Consider the following 17,306-nt stretch of genomic DNA (forward strand, 5'->3'; position numbering starts at 1 on the left):
TGGAAGTGATATTGAGTTGTTTTTGCAAAGCTTCTGAGAAAAAAAAATACAATTAGACTAGACATATCTTTTTAGTTTCAATCCCTGTTAATGAGAAGTGAGAAACTGTTATACAGATAGTATGCTGCTCCTTTGTTCTCTTGAGCATGATATTCCTTTCACAATAAGCCTTTCACGACATATTCTATGTACAAGGTCTTCTGCTTCCCAACGAACTAGTTATTTTAATCCACATTTTGCAAGGTAAGTAACTTACCCCCCAAATCAAAAGGCTAAATGTGAGAGATGTGACATTCAAAACCAGATTTTTCACATCTTAAGGTCATTGCCAAGAACTTCTGTACTGTTGAAACACTCCTTTCCAGCACTCTCTCTGCTTTTCCCTGGCAGGCTCTACATGTAGGTCAAACACCAGGAAAGCCCAGTATATTTATGAATTCCCTTAATTTGAAGTATTACCTGTTAAGAATGTTTGTATAGGTTCATGCAAGTTTTCCTATATTTTAAGCTTCTCTTTCTATAAATCTTAAGTGTTTATGGTGCCTTGGGTGATGTGATGGCCAGAAAAAGCTACAATGAGATATGCTACATATATATGTCTAGCCCTGTGCAGCCACTTTGCTTGTATTAAGATTCTACATCCTTGTTACAAGTAAACAAACAGTAAAAATAGAACCTTAATGTGTATCTGCTGTATCTTCCTCAGATATTATCACACACCAAAAGACTGTAACTGCAGGCCTCTCAGGACCAATTCAACTGACCCCATCTTATCAACAGAGTGATTAAGAATTGCCTTTCAGAAAATTTGCAAAGTCACTTAAGCAGACCATGTACAAAAGAAGAACTCTTGACCTGAAATGACCATGGAACCAACGATTCTCTTCCCCATGGAACCAAAGCACCGGGACATGACTGGATCTTAAAAGTCTTATCAGAAGCGAGGAGTCCCTCAGTCAGGAAGATCTGGAGTTAAAATTCCTTCCCCACCTTACCATAAAAGTTTAGAACCACATCATAAATGTGTAGAACCTTACCGTAAATGCTTGAAGCCCACCAATCAAAACCTGTCCCTACAGTGTTTCTACATGCCAGCCTGTTTTCTCTAACCTCTTTTTCTTCTTCTTTTTTTTGTGTGGAAGATCAGCTCTGAGCTAACATCTATGTCAATCCTCCTCTTTTTTTACTGAGGAAGACTGGCCATGGGCTAACATCCATGCCCATCTTTGTCCACTTTATATGGGATGCCGCCAAAGCATGGCCTGACAAGCGGTGTATCGGTGCGCACCCGGGATCCAAACCAGGGCCGCCAGCATTGGAGCACGCACACTTAACTGCTATGCCATGGGGCCGGCCTCTCCCTAACCTCTCAAATTTTGCCCCAAATCCTGAATCGGGGAGACAGATCTGAGGGCACATGCCCCCTGTCTCCCTGCAGATCAATCTCACAGAATAAAGATGATTTCTTCTCTCAAAGGCTGATGCTGTAATTAATTGGCTCGTTTACATGCATCGGGCAAGAGAACCCCAATTTTGTGCAGTGACAGCACTTTGGGAAGACAGACAAGTAAAGAGGCCATCACAAAATACTATGATAAAGGAGATGATAGAAATATGTACAAAGATTTGTGGAAATAGGAGAAAAAGGAGTAACTATGTGGGTACTCAAGAAGGCTCTTCAGAGGAGGTGGCACATTTCAAAAAGGTCTTGAGTTGTAAGCAAATGTTTTCCAGAGGAGAAAAAAAGGGAGGGAATTCCAGATGGAAGGAACAGCATATGCAAAACCAAGGAGGTATGTGTTAGCATATTTTGCTGGGGAAGAAATGAGCAATCCTAGAAGGAGAGCAGAGCATGCTTAAGGAGAGATATGACAGGAGATAAAGCTGAAAATGTAGCTTGGAATTAGATTTGGAAGAGTCTTAAATGCCAGGCTAAGATGTTTGTACTTTATTCTGTAAGAAGTAGACAACCATCCTAGGGTTTCAAGAATGAACCTGCCATGATTAGATTGATTTGAAAAGATACATCTGGCTCTGTGTAGAAGAAAGACCAGAATGGAAAGAGACAAGAAGGAAGAGAAAAATGATCAAGATCACCTCTTGAGAGAAAAGTGATATATTTATTGACTGAAATATTGATTTATCTCCTTAAGCCCTATCTTCTAGCTCTCAACACTCTTCATGTTAGTTTAAATGTGAGCGCTGCTTTGAAAATGAAAGGCTTTTAGCTAGCTTGTTATGTGTCTTAATGAAATAAAACCTAATTTATCAGAACAAACAATCTTTAAAATACTTGAAAATGCAAGCACTTTGATGATCCTGATGGATAAATTCATAAGCAATATACAGGAAACGAAAATTATTAATATCCATAGAAGAGTTTCACAAGCATGCTGTTTCACACTTTAAAAATTGATCTATGTGGGAGCCCTAATATAATTTAGAAGCAAGGCAAAGTTATCTATGTGGTATTATGGATCAAGACTTCTAAGTTAGTGGCCAAAGATGGGAAAGAGTGTTAAGAACAGACTTCATATTTATAGATTTGAAGACCTATTAAAATCATGCAACTTTGGCTGTAAAATAGAAGGAATTCACATACTATGAGAAAGTGTGAGCATATTTTTATTGTGGACAAGCAAGAAGGGTTATGGGTGTTACCAACTCTCCAAGGCTGGCTATCTCAAGCCACTGTATCCTCTCTCTTTGGGCTTTGTGGGTATGGAGCTTTATTAGCTTAGCTTTCTTCTCCCTTCTAGCATTTGTTTGTCTACTGTGCTGGAATTTTTGCTCTGCTCAACCACAGTGTGAATGGCTTTTATTTGCTGTCAGTAAAATTATCTGATGGCATATTGATAACTTTATTATGTCATATTTCATGTATGGCATGAAACACCCCACTTCTTCAGCCTCGATCCCTTTGGCTGTGTACTCCATCTACTCTATCCATTTTAAGCTCTTGACAACTCTGGCTTGGGCTTCCTAGATGGCCTCTTACATCCACTCACACCATCTTTAATGGTTTTTCCCTGCCATGAAGAAAAGTGATGACTTCAATATGCAAATCTAAGTGTTTAAAATTAGTGGATGATTTCTTATCACTCATGTAATAAAGACAAACTCCTTACCTTGGGCTTCCTTATCCTGCATAAGTATCTGTCTGGTCTCATTTTAGACCACTTAATCCCTTCTTTCTATGATCCACTTACAGAGATCTTCTTTTTTTATCGTGCTAATTTCTGTCACAAGGCCTTTGCACCTCCCATTTTCTGTCTTAAATCTTCTTTCCTTGCTTATTTGTCCAGACAAATCTCACTCATTCTTTAGATATCAACTGAAATATTATTTTTTTACTAAAAGCCCTCTGTAACCTCCTGCAGTTGTTCAAGGTTTCCCTTTACAGATTATCCTGACCATAAGTGCTTCTTTTTAGATGCAACACGTTGTAATTTCTTGGAATTCTACTATTTGGGAAATGTCTGTTTTCCCCACTAGATCGTAAGTTTCACGAAGGCAGGGGTAGTGGTGGCAGGGAGTACATTTTAGCTCTCATTATTTTTCCCATTCACCTACTCAGGGGTTAGCACAGAGTCTGGCATAAATTAAATACTCATTAAATCATCTTTGAAAGTTTTTAAAATTAATAAATGAATGAATGCTGGGCTACTGGATTTGAAGTCTTGACTCTATTCTGGCTTTACAACTTACCAATTGTATGACTTCGATGATGGAAGTGATTTTCTCTAATTTTCACTATACTTAGATGAAAAATGGGAATATAATACCAGTATTTAGTGCAGAAGACTACTAGACAATCAGAGGAAACAAACCAAGGGGGAGAGGAGACCAGAAACCTAGAACTTGCAACACAGTAGTTTCTCAGGATCACAGCTTGGGCTCCCAGCAGTAGATGATGAGATGTAGCTTGGGGTGCAAGATGTTTCTTAGAGATTAAAGGAGAGCAGAATATGCCACCCCAAAATATGCATCTTTGGCATAAGGATTATTTTGAGCTGGTTATTTAAAAAACAAGCAGACATAGGAGAAGCTCTGAAAACTCAGCAGAAGTTACCCTTTTGTCAGAGACATTTATAATTATAAGGGAAATCTCCAAGTGTAAGAGTGTCTCCCTCTCTCTACCAGGAAGAGGAAGACTAAGTCTCTAGAAAGTCTTATCAATGGAGAAGGCAGTGACAAATCTGCATTACAACCGTACCCTAGTTTACTGTGCTTTGCCTGATAACCTCCTATAACTGAATCACACCTCCGACCCCGCCCTCAACCTCTTTTTTTGTCTTTAGCTAGAGATAGTATTTAAGGTAGTGGCTTGAGCCATTTCGAGGAGTTATTCAGTTTTCCTAAATATTTAGGTATACATGTTATTAAAATTCCATTTGTTTTTCTCCTGTTAATCTATCTTTTTACTGCAGTAGGGTCTCAGCCAGGCACCTAGAAGGATAGAGGGAAAATTATTTTTCCTCCCCTACAAGATCATTACATGTGAAAGGAAGGGGAAAGAAGCAGGACTGGGCAAAGGGAGAAGTTGAACTCTAATGCAAACCCAGCACAACCTCAGCCAACTCAGTGCTGTCCTGCAACAAACTAAAATGGCGTGACCTTTATAGCCTGCCGCACTGGGTCCCTGGACACAGGCAGCCCAGGGAGAGAGTGAGTTCAGTGAAGCAGCTCCCTGGAGCTGAGGCTCACCCTGATGGAGCTGATGACACCCCTGGCCTCTGGGCAGCAAGTCTGTCCTTGCTGCCTAATTTTTTTTTTCCTGGCACATTTTTAGATGGGGTTAAAATGTCTCAGTGTGTGCAGGAAACAGGCAAAGGAGTTTTCTGAGGGAGGTAATGTCTGTAGAGAGAATGAACCATCTGGTCTACTCTTGAAGAGGAGCTCCCTGAAGCTAGGGGGCCTCGAGGAAGGTGTTGGTTTGGAAGATGGAGGAGACGATCTTGCCGGTGGTGTTGCTAGGGAAGGAGACGATCGTGCTGGTGGCGTTAATAGTACCTTCGCTGTCTGTGCTGGACCCAGAGTCACTGCTCCCAGAGTAGGGGCCCAGGCCTGGGAGGATGCTGAAACAGACTGGAGCTGTAACTGCAGGCCCCCCCGGGACGACTTCATCTGACCCCATCTCTTATCAACAGAGTGATTAAGAATTGCCTTTCAGAAAACGTACAAAGTCCCATAGCCAGAGCATGCGCAGAAGAAGAAATCATGACCTGAAATGACTGCAGAACCAAAAATCTTTCCCCCCATAGACCCAAAGGACTGGGACACGACCAGGACTTGAAAGTCAGACTCTTATCAGAAGGGAGAGGTCTGTCATTCAGGAAGATCTGGTGTTAAAATTCCTTCCCCACCTCATCATACATGTTTATAACCCTATCATAAAACTTTAGAGCCTCATCATAAATGTTTGGAACCCTGTCATAAATGTTTAGAACCTCATTATAAATGCTTGAAGCCTACCAATCAAAACCTATCCTGCCAGGTCTTCCATATGCCAGCCTGCTCTCCCTAACCTCTTAAATTTTGCCCCAAATCCTGAATCAGGGAGACAGATCTGAGGGCACATGCCCCCTGTTTCCCTGCAGATCGATCTCATAGAATAAAGTTGATTTATCCCCCAAAGCTGATGCCATAATTAATTGGCCATTTATGTGCATCAAGCAAGGGAACTGTGCAGTAGCACAGCAGAGAGGCAGTGGATGGAGGGACCACTCAGGGAGGTGCTTCCAAAAGACACGCAGGACAGAGTCTCTTGATTCTTGTCATCTTGGTCAGGGTCTGATTTCAGTCTTTACAGACTGTTGCCACTCTCTGAGCTCTTATGCTTCACAGCTCCTGCTGACAGCTTTGCCTGGGACAATGTGTTCTTGGTTCTTATAGGTTTCACAGCTAGTTTCTTCTCCACTTCTTTATTGTTATCTGGAAAATTCCAACATTGTTGAGATTACTTTTGTATTCCTTCAGTTCTTCTTCTCTTCATTGCTCTTCTGTTAGTTTCTGCTTCCTCATCAAGGACCTTGGTCTCATCTTCATCTAAGCCTCTTCCCATGTTTTTGAATTTGAACTGCTCCTCATACTCCTGCTGCTTTCTGTCTCTGTTCCTATCTCCTTTCATATAGGGACCAAGGGTCATAAACCTACTCTGGACATTTTTCTGGATCTTCATGTTTTCAAAATTTCTTTCATTCTTCTTGCCACATCTACACCCCGACTCAGTGCTTTCATTCATGGGGGCAGTTGGTCAGTCCATCAGTTACTCTTTCACAAAATGCCCAAATGGGCTTCCACAGACCCTGCATTTCACAAAGGTTCAAAACGAGCAGTCAAGAGTACTGATATTAAACCTTTCCTGATCAATGACACAGGACACAGAAGACACCGTAGGAAGTGATGGGTACTGAGAAGAGGAAATTAGAGAGAGAAGTGCCAACTAATCTAAGGCTGGAGATCGCACGGCATAGAAGGAAGCGGATGAGTCTGCTTTTGAGGAGACTAGGAAGTAAACTCGACTTGACCACTACAAGTGATGGTTTACATTTACCAAGCACTTTCTACTTGTCTGTGTTTCAGAAATTTGAATAATGTGTAAATGAACATGTTTAAAAGGAAGGAAAAAAAAAAAAAAAACAAGAGAACCTATGCTGATTTAAATTAGTTTCACTATAAGATTATTCATGCAATAAACATAAAACTAGTTAGAAAATTCATAGACTTACAGCTAATAAACAACTACAAAACCACAAATTTATAATTAAATACATAAAAAATTTCACATTAAAAAAATTCACAATAACAAGCATGGATTTTTCTTGACAGGTGACATTGTTCGGCTGAAATAAAGTCCCTGCTTGGCATGTGATTACTATGCACAGGTTCTTTTGCAATTGAAATGTCAATTGTACCATGTACGCTGTGGGAATCAAAATTGTGATCATTTTTCTCTACTGAAATTATTATAAAACTGTTATTCCTATAGTGTGGTATGATGTAATTTGACCTTCATTTGGCATACGTGTGTCACTCATGTAGTAGAATTGCTACAATTCTTTCTTCATTACTGCCTAACAATTAAAACGGTTCTATTTGTTACTGGCAATTTTATAACCAAGAATACAAATGTGAATCCTGAAATCTTATGGAAATATTTTTTTTATAAACTAGTCATCCAGATTACCCATAATATACAGACATTAATATTTTCTAAGTTATTTTTGTAAATGGAAATAATTTTGGATGATTTTTTGGAATTATTTTCTTTAAATTTTTGCTATATATTGCTAGTGATTTCCAATATCCACTGTCCTCTTCAGCTGAAGTTACAGAATCATACTTTTCAACTGGGCATATTGCTGCACATAATAGGATGTATTTCCCAATGTTTCTTGAAGCTAGACGAGGCCATGTGCCACCGAGAAAGATATCACTGTAAGTTTAACGAAGTGCAACCATGAAGGATATTCAAAAAGAAGATGATATGTCTTTCTTTTCCTTTTTTCTCCACGCTGCCACCTAGAGTATGGAACTCATGGCTGGAGTGCTGGAAGCTATCTTGGATTGTGAGGGCAAGAGGCATACGATACAGATGTTGGAGTAGAAAGCTGAGATACTCGTGAACTCATGACCATGGTGCTGCCACACAAGTCTTGGCTTTCATTTACATGACAGACAAATGCAATTTTATTTTTCAAGTCTCTGTAAGACTCATAGTCCTGATACAAAATTATGATATAGACTTGTTCAACTTTCATCACATTGTCCATAAAATTCCTCAAAATGTGTATTCTCTTCACTTATTCATATGCAATATAGACAAGAACCTGTGCTATAGCGTCAGGTTCAAAAGCCAGGCTAGGCCATCTATTAGCTGTGTGACTTTGAGGAAGCTGCTTAATTTCTCTAAGCACTAGTCTCCTGATGTATAAAATAGTGATAAAAATGTCATAGTGGTGTTGTGAGTATTAAATATGATCATGCACTTAAAATGGTTATCAGAACAGTTAGCATAAGTTAAATAAATAATGACTTGAAATTTGTGATGATGTTGATGACAACATCATCATCATGTGATGATCTCTTCATAGACAGGGACAGTTACCTTTCATCACTTCCACCCAACCCAAAGATAGACACAATCTTAAAGAAACAAAGTTGACAATCTTTCTGAATATTTCTAAAGAGATGCCTGAAAAACTCTATACATAGCTCAAGAACAAGCAGTTCGAGGCTTTATTGAATTTCAATACAAAACTATAATCTTTCCAATTGTACAAGAGAGGATGCAAATTCCTCTTTCAGACTATGATTTTTCGAGTATAATTGCCCCCTGAGAGCACGTGAGTCATGAAGCTGTCCAGTGCACATGTTACCAGTGGGCTGGCGTGTCCTTAACAAGCACATGAGCCCCTCTCAGTGCACCTTGAGGAATTCAGCATATGGTCGTCAACATCTCTGGATTGTCCACAGTGCAATTCGACATGAATCTCTGTTAAATTGTAACCGATTAAACATTACATGGCATAATATTGCATTTAAGGGAATTAGGATGTTATTTTATTCTATGCATTTGTGTCTGTCCCTGACACCATATGACAATCCCCCCCTCCAAAAAAACTGCCTGTCAGTCATTCCTACTGACATAGCTGGTTTTGGAAGACAAACAAACTTCATCAGGCTTCCAATGCACGTCTGGAAGAGAAAACACATTACAAAAATCTGTTGAATTTCAGGATTTTGCTGGTCTGTTCCACTCACCAAAGGGAAAGCCAAAGGCCACAGACTTCAGGCCACAATGATCAATTTACTTAAAATAATGTAATCACCTTTTCTTACAACATATATTTAATCCCATTGTGAGCTACGTAAAATCAAAAGTTGTTTTCTTAGTATATTGCCTAATTACTCGCTCCTCTTTTGCTTCTCGTGTTTTTAAAATACATGCTTAAACAGTAGAAAAAATAAACAAATGGGACTACATCAAACTAAAAAGCTTCTGCACAGCAAAGGAAACCATCAACAAAACGAAAAGACAACCTAACAATTGGGAGAAGATATTTGCAAACCATACATCTGATAAGGCGTTAATCTCCAAAATATATAAAGAACTCATGCATCTCAACAACAAAAAAACTAACAACCCAATTAAAAAATGGGTAAAAGAGCTGAACAGACATTTCTCCAAAGAAGATATACAGATGGCCAAGAGGCACATGAAAAGATGTTCAAAATCATTAACTATCAGGGAAATGCAAATCAAAACTACAATGAGACATCACCTCACATCCGTCAGAATGGCTATAATTAAGAAGACAGGAAACAACATGTGTTGGAGAGGATGTGGAGAGAAGGTAACTCTCATACACTGCTAGTGGGAGTGCAAACTGGTGCAGCCACTATGGAAAACAGTGTGCAGATTCCTCAGAAAATCAAGGATAGAACTACCATATGATCCAGCTATTCCACAGCTGGGTGTTTATCCAAAGAACTTGAAAACACCAATGCATATAGATACATGCACCCCTGTGTTCATTGCAGCATTATTCACAATAGCCAAGACTTGGAAGCAATCTAAGTGCCCATCAAGGGACGAATGGATAAAGAAGCTGTGGTATATCTACACAATGGAATACTACTCAGCCATAAGAAACGAGGAAATCCAGCCATTTGTGACAACATGGATGGACATTGAGGGTATTATGCAAAGTGAAATAAGTCAGAGGGAGAAGGTGAAATACCGTATGATTTCCATCATTAAGTAGTAGATAATAACAACAATAAACAAACACATAGAGACAGAGATTGGATTGGTGGTTACTAGAGGGGAAGAGGGGAGGGAGGAGGGCGAAAGGGATAATTTGGCACATGTGTGTGGTGATAGGTTGTAATTATTATTTGGGTGGTGAACATGATGTAATCTATGCAGAAATAGAAGTATAATGATGTACACCTGAAATTTATACAATGTTATAAACCAATGTTACTGCAATAAACAAAAAATTAAAAAATAATAATAAAATACATGCCTATACACACACCTGAAATAATCAATAATAAAAAAAAAATAAAGCCTGATCCTCTGTAGTAGTCAAAAAGACTTGATGAAACACAGTGGTATTTCAAAATTCTCCTGCAAGCTTTTGCTGTTGTTGAAAGGCTTCGAGAAAATGGTATTTTTAATTTTTTTCCCCCTCACCAAAGGAGTTCAAATGATTCATGTAGTTCTTATGTGTTGAGTGCCTTTTTCTGGTTTGGTCAATTTTCTTTGTGCTGGCAAAGGTGTAGAGGGACTATTAGGTGTTCTTTGCCCCTTTGTTTGGTACCTTTGTGTGTGAGGCTTGTCAACAATAGTGATCCAAGTTTTGGATTTCAGGACTTCAGAGATCAGTTGACGTAGTATGTGGGGAAAACGAGACTCTGCAAATGTGCGTGCTTGGATCAATGGAAATGAGTGTCCAATCATTCCACACCTCAACCACGGAGAATAAGTCCTCTGTAAACTCCTTTAGATGGGCCAATCGATGGATTCATTGGTTTTTATATTTGTCGGACCACTCTTTCTCGAACATTATTTATATATCATCAGAAGATCTTGTAAAAATGCCAACTCTGATTCAATAGTTCAAAGGTGGGACCTGAGGTTCTGCATTTCTAACACTCTCTCAGATGATTTCAATGCTTCCTGTCCACAGACCACACTTTGATAGTGTGACTTGAGGCCACCACTGCCATTGAGAATTCAAGAGGCAGTTACATCTTAGAGTTTCTGCTCGTTGCTCCTGTTATTCGCTGTTATGTTTGTCCAAGAAATATTTACTGGGCTACTACCATATACCGTGAACAATCCTGCTGCAGAAGTTCAGTAGGGAAACAAAATCACTGTCCTCCCAACACTGCTATTCTTTTGGGGACCAGGAGAGAGAAAACAAATAAACAAGTGTGGTAGGCAGAGTAATGGCTCTCCCTGATAATATCCGGGTCATAATCCCTGGAACCTGTGAATATGTTACGTGGCATGGTACAGGGGAGTTAAAGTTATATATGGAATTAAATTTGTTAATCAACTGACCTTAAGATCGAGGCATCCTCCTGGATTATCTGGATGGGCCCAATGTAATCACAAGGGCCCTTAAATTGGAATAAGGAGGCACAATGTCAGAGTCAGAACAGTATGATATGAGAAAGTCTCAACCAGACATTGCTGGCTTTGAAGGTGGAAACGGGCCATGATCATGCCAAGGACTGAAGGAAGCTGAAAAAGGTAAGGAAACAGATTTTCACTAAGAGCCTCCGTAAAAGAATTCTAGCCCCGCCAACACCTTGATTTTAGCATGACTTGTGTCAGATTTCTGACCTACAGAATTCTAAGATGATAAATTTGTGTTTCTTTAAGCCACTAAGTTTGTGATAACTTCTTACAAAAGCCATAGAAAACTAACACAACAATCAAACAACCAGTTAAATAATATGTTCTTTTGGTGATGTTATAAAGAGAAAAAAAATAGTTAAGCAAGATAAGGAGAAGGAAGTTTGGGGCTACAATTTTATATAGGGATCTCTAGAAAGTCATAATAAATAATATATGATTTGATTATAAATGGAAAAGGGGAAAAAGAGTTAATCAGGGTAAAGCGGAAGAAAGTGGATATGTGTAGGGGGTGGCTATTAGTTTTATATAGGGTTTTTGGGAAGTCATCTTTAATAGGATGACATTTGGCCTGAGATCTCAAAGACGCAAGAGAGTCATGCAGATATATCAGAGAGGTGCTATCCAGGCAGAGGGAAAAGTGAAGATCAAGTCCCTGAGGTGGAAGTAGGCTTTACATGTTTGAGAACTAGCAAGTTGACCAGGCAGGCAGGGTGAAATTAGCTAAGGCGAGATTGGTAGGAGACAAGGTCAGAGAGACAGGAAGGAGCAAGGACTTGTGGCCTGAGGCCATTTGAAGCCTTTGGGCTGCATAATGGGGGAAAATATTACAGAGTTTTTAGGGATGGAATGATATATTCTGAACTAAGGCTTAAAAGGATTATTCTGGATAGTTTGTTAAAAATAAATAACAAGGGCGTAAATTTGGTAAAAAAGGAAAATCAGTTAAGAGGTGCAATAATCCAAGTGACAGATAAAAGTAGTGAACTAGGATCAAGGTGGTGGTTGGGCTAGTGCTCAGATCAGGATCTAATTCAAAGTTAAAGTGTTCAGGACTTTCAGATGAATTGCATGAGAGAGAGAGAGGTTTTCCTGGAACGTTCTAAGACTGGGCCTGAGCCAATGAAAGTTGCCATTTACAGAGCTGAAACATGCAGGAGGACCAGGTTGGAGACAGGGCCAATCATTACCTTTGTTTAAACTTGTTAAGTTTTAAATGTCTATGAAACATCCAAGTGAAGATGTTTAAGAGATAGTTGGATATATCCTTCTGGATTTCAGGGGAGATGCTGGTGCTGGAGAGAGAAATTTGGGCATCATTAGCGTAGATTATTTTTTTTAATGCAGTATTCTGAAAGTTTCTATGAGGTGAAAGAGCAAAGTTCAAGCATCAGTCATTAACTTTGACAGATTTTGCAAAATTTGATTTAAAAAACCCAAATCATTGATGCTTACTCAAGTTTGTGGTATCTAAGTTACATATTACATATTGTATGTTAATACAGCATAATATATTATGTATATAATATTTAATTCAGAATCTACAAGTCATCTCGTAATTATTTATTTCATTTAATTCCCCTATAAATATTTTCCCAACCCTAATTTACAGATGAGAAAAAGGAGAAGCTTAGCGAAGTTAAGCAATTTGTCGAAAGGTACCCAGTGAAACAGGGCCAGAGTGGGAGTTATTTGAGACCAAGTCTTCTTGTGCCATACTTGGTGCCTTTTTAACTACAGAAAAAGACACTTGCAAACAAGAGAACAATGAGAGGGCAGTGTTGGGTGAATTGGTAAAGTAAAAATAGATTTTAAGAAAAACTTTATATGATAAAATATTTTCTATATTTAAAAATGACTATTTCAACTATATATTTTGTTTTGTTTTCTTGTTAAAAAGACCTCAGTTTACGTTTTTGTGTGGGTGTTCTTGAGCCGCTTAAGGCAAATAGTCTAATGATATTTTAAAATACCTATATACTTGTCAATCAAAGTAAACAAATATCAATATTTTCCACAATTTGCTTTAATACATCTTATAAAGCCCCATTCTGCTCCTTCTTCGGAGGAAGGTGCAACAGAGGAAGTTTTCAGCCATTAAAATCATGGCCTAAGTTATACCATCACAAGTAAATTATTTTAAACCAATGGTAGTTATACAACAGAGCAGAGTTAAGTTACCAATATAATAATATCAATCACCTGCAAAGTTGGAAATGATGTGCTTTCTTGAATGGAAGACAACAGGAGAGGAATTAAATACAGGATGTGGGAAAACGCATATAACTTAAAGGTTTGGCAATTCCCCAGTGCTTAGAGAGCAATGCTGTTACACTGTTAATAGCTGTTGAAATTTCGAACTGTAGAATTTATTTCCTTGCAAAGCTATTGTCAATTTTGTTAACATTCATAGGAGTTATTAGTCATGTGAACGTCATCATGTCTGAAAAGGCAGAAATCATTATCACGATTTTCTGGAAAAAGTAAGCATAGTTTCTTTTCTGTCTCAGAAATCTACATTTCTATAAGTGGAGTGGCCTCATCAACTTCATAGGCCTTATGAAATTTTATTACACTGTTTTAGACTTCAAGTTTTGCCTAAAAAGACAGAAAAATATAGAATCAAAGGAAGATTGGGTACATTATTTTCTGACTGTGAAGCTTCCATCTGGAAGTTTTTTTCCTTTAAAAGCTAGGGTAACATTAGAAATTAGGGTTACAGATTTTGGAGGCTGATCCAGTTTATTTAAAGACCAATATCCTATTTTGAAAACAAGGGTTAATATGCCTTTATTTTCCGTCTTTAAATATGGCTACCTAGATATCCTGGACAAACCACTTTCTCTTTTCATTACATTTCTACACATTAGCTTGTCCTCAATGATTTTGTCTTCTGATTTTCTTTGTGAGTCAGGAGCATCTTCCCATGTAGCCATCCTCGAGGCCAAGGATGACAATTTACCTATTTCTGTTTCTCTACTACAATACCAATCATGCATGCAATTCCTCTTAATTAATACACTCCCTCCCGCCTCATGGGTTCTTGAAGTCCTCAAACTTAACCTCAATTTGCATAGTCAATGGAACACACTCTGTCGCTGATCACAGACTTATTTTTTCCTGATTATATTAACACTCTGTACTTTACATCCCAAATTACCTCGCCTCCTAAGCTTCTCATAATTCCTTTTCTTCCCAGGCATTTGTGGCTTTTCATTGATCTTGGTTTGGTCTTGCTCTTTGTACCTGCTTCTCTGCCCATGATCTGTTTCTCCTTTTCTTGTGGTTTGTTAGCAGGACTCAGCCCCAGTTCCTCCTCCACACCTAGCCCACCATACCATCCTTATGGATGGTATTGCAACTCAGTTTGTTTTAGGACCAGATGTGGCTCCCAGGTGCTATTTGTTGGCAAGAGAAAATAAAATACATATTCATTAATCAAACATATATTTTGTCAAGCACACGTACTTCAGTAGCAACAGGTTTAATTGCAGATTTCCTACTCAGCTCCCAAAATCTCATGTCATCAAACTCTATCTTCCTAAAAACATGCCTTGTCATTTATGTATTTTAGCCAATGATACACAAAATGTGTCAATATGAATGAAAGTACCTAGAGGCATTAATATATTTCCTATTGGTCTAAACTTGACACTAAAACTTAGCAATGTCTTATTTATGATCTCATCTGATTTTGACACAAGGCTTATTATATGTTCAATACAGTTATGGATGTACAAATTATGGGGGCTTATGAAAAATCAATTTACACAAATTGACTCTACACAGTAGAAAACCCTCTTTTTCACTACCTGAGTTGTTCTGTAAGGCATGTGCATGTACAAAGACATCTAAAGTTTTTTTTTCCCAACCCCACTTTTCAAGGCACTCAACTGTTACACTCTGAGACAGCTAAGCTCCTGGCTTCTTAGGTCTACCCAGGTATCATATTTGTAACCATTAATATGCAGACAGGAGATGATTAAATGCAGGCATGATAAAATGTGACACCCTGTAATAAATGAGAATGAAAAAATGAATGTATAACCATAAATCATGTATTAAAATTTATGTCACAGGCTTACATTGATGAAGACAATGTAGAAATAAGAAAATATGAGATAGACCTATTTAAAAAATTATAATGAAAGACATTTAAACTTTATGATTTTTTTTCAACTCTTTATCTTAGGTAGAAAATTTGACTTTTTGCCCCTAAAGGTAGAATGCTTGAACTTTGAGGTTTAGAATAAGACACTGGACAGTTACCAGTTTCATTATAATGCAAATTTTTTAACTTCAGTATTTTAAATATCAGTGTTCTTATGCATCCGAGACAATGAGCTACTAGTATCTTCTCAGAAAAGAAGAAATAAAAAGTCTATTTTAAAATACACAGAATTATTGAAGTTTAGTCTTACCACATACTTTACCTAAAAAGAATTTCACTATGCTATTGTATGCCCTGTTGTGTAAAGTTTTATCATAATTATAAAACTTTCAATCATTAAACGTTGAGTAGAACCTCACAAATTAAGTGATATGATCTTTGATTAGAAAAATTAAATACTAAACTAAAAATTTCCAGGAATTCAAAATATGGTCAGAAATCCCATTTAGAAAGCTAGGGCATTCAGGATGTCATTATAGAATAAAATAACAGGACTTATATTTCAGTAAACTAGCCATCATTTGAATTACAGATGGATGCTGTTCCTTCAAATGTACCCCATTTGGCAGGATGTAAAATTATTCTAGTGCTATTGAAACAATTTAGGTAGTCAGTTACATATGCAATACCTGAGTTATGTTAAAAAATGAATATCAGAAAAAATAATTGCCTTGTGACTTTTGGGAAAATAAAGAAATTACCACTATCATTCATTAGTACCTGGCCAAATCTTCATTTTTTTTCTATATTTCCTACATTCAAGGGCTGTCTTGTGGAATGGAGTAAATTTGAGGACCTGCCAAGGAGCTTTCATAACACAGAGTGACTTTCTAAAGTCATATTTATTTATTTATTTATTTATTTTTTATCTTCCCCTTTTTTTATATTTCTATATTTTATTTATTTATTTTTATTGTGAAATTTTTATTGTACATTATTGTTTGTCAGTCACCATATAAGTGCATCCCTCTAACCCTTGTGCCCACCCCCCACCCCCCTTGCCCCTGGTAACCACCAAACAGTTCTATCTGTCCGTGTGTTGGTTTATGGTCCACATATGAATGAAATCATGCACTGTTTGTCTTTCTCTCTCTGGCTTATTTCACTTAACATAATACCCTCCAGGTCCATCCATGTTGTTGCAAATGGGACGATATTGTCTTTCTTTATGGCTGAGTAGTATTCCATGGTATATATAATACCACATCTTCTTTATCCAATCGTCAGTTGAGGGACACTTGGGTTGCTTCCATGTCTTGGCTATAGTGAATAATGCTGCGATGAACATAGGGGTGCATAAGTCTCTTTGGATTGTTGATTTCAGGTTCGTTGGGTAGATACCCAGTAGTGGGATAGCTGGATCATAAGGTATTTCTATTTTTAATTTTTCGAAGAATCTCCATACTGTTTTCCATAGAGGTTGCACCAGTTTGCATTCCCACCAGCAGTGGATTAGAGTTCCCATTTCTCCACATCCTCTCCAGCATTTGTTGCTTTTTGTCTTGGTGATTATAGCCATTCTAACGGGTGTAAGATGATATCTTAGTGTGCTTTTCATTTGCATTTCCCTGATGACTAGTGATGTTGAACATCTTTTCATGTGCCTATTGGCCATCTGTACATCTTCTTTGGAGAAGTGTCTGTTCATTTCCTCTGCCCATTTTTTGATTCAGTTGTTTGTTTTTTTGTTATTCAGTTGTGTGAGTTCTCTATATATTATGTAGATTAATCCCTTGTCAGATATACGGTTTGCAAATATTTTTTCCCAGTGGGTGGGTTCCCTATTCATTTTGATTCTGGTTTCATTTGCCTTGTAGAAGCTCTTTAATCTGATGAAGTCCCACTTGTTTATTTTTTCTTTTGTTTCCCTTGTCTGAGTAGACATGGAATTCAAGAAGATCCCTTTATGGCTGATGGTGAGTAGTGTACTACCTATATTTTCCTCCAGAAGTTATATAGTTTTAGGTCTCACCTTCAGGT

The 17,306-nt window shown here is 37.9% G+C and overlaps 1 pseudogene; it reads right to left on the reverse strand.

Annotated features, from left to right (window-relative positions):
- Nucleotides 1-4,909: 4,909 nt before the first annotated feature.
- LOC101400086 (PSME3-interacting protein-like) overlaps nucleotides 4,910-17,306 on the reverse strand; it is a 41,453-nt pseudogene continuing 29,056 nt past the window's right edge.

Source organism: Ceratotherium simum, chromosome 30 (genome assembly GCF_057802395.1).
Source record: "Ceratotherium simum simum isolate JZ-2026a chromosome 30, ASM5780239v1, whole genome shotgun sequence".
Taxonomy (NCBI): Eukaryota; Metazoa; Chordata; class Mammalia; order Perissodactyla; family Rhinocerotidae; genus Ceratotherium; species Ceratotherium simum.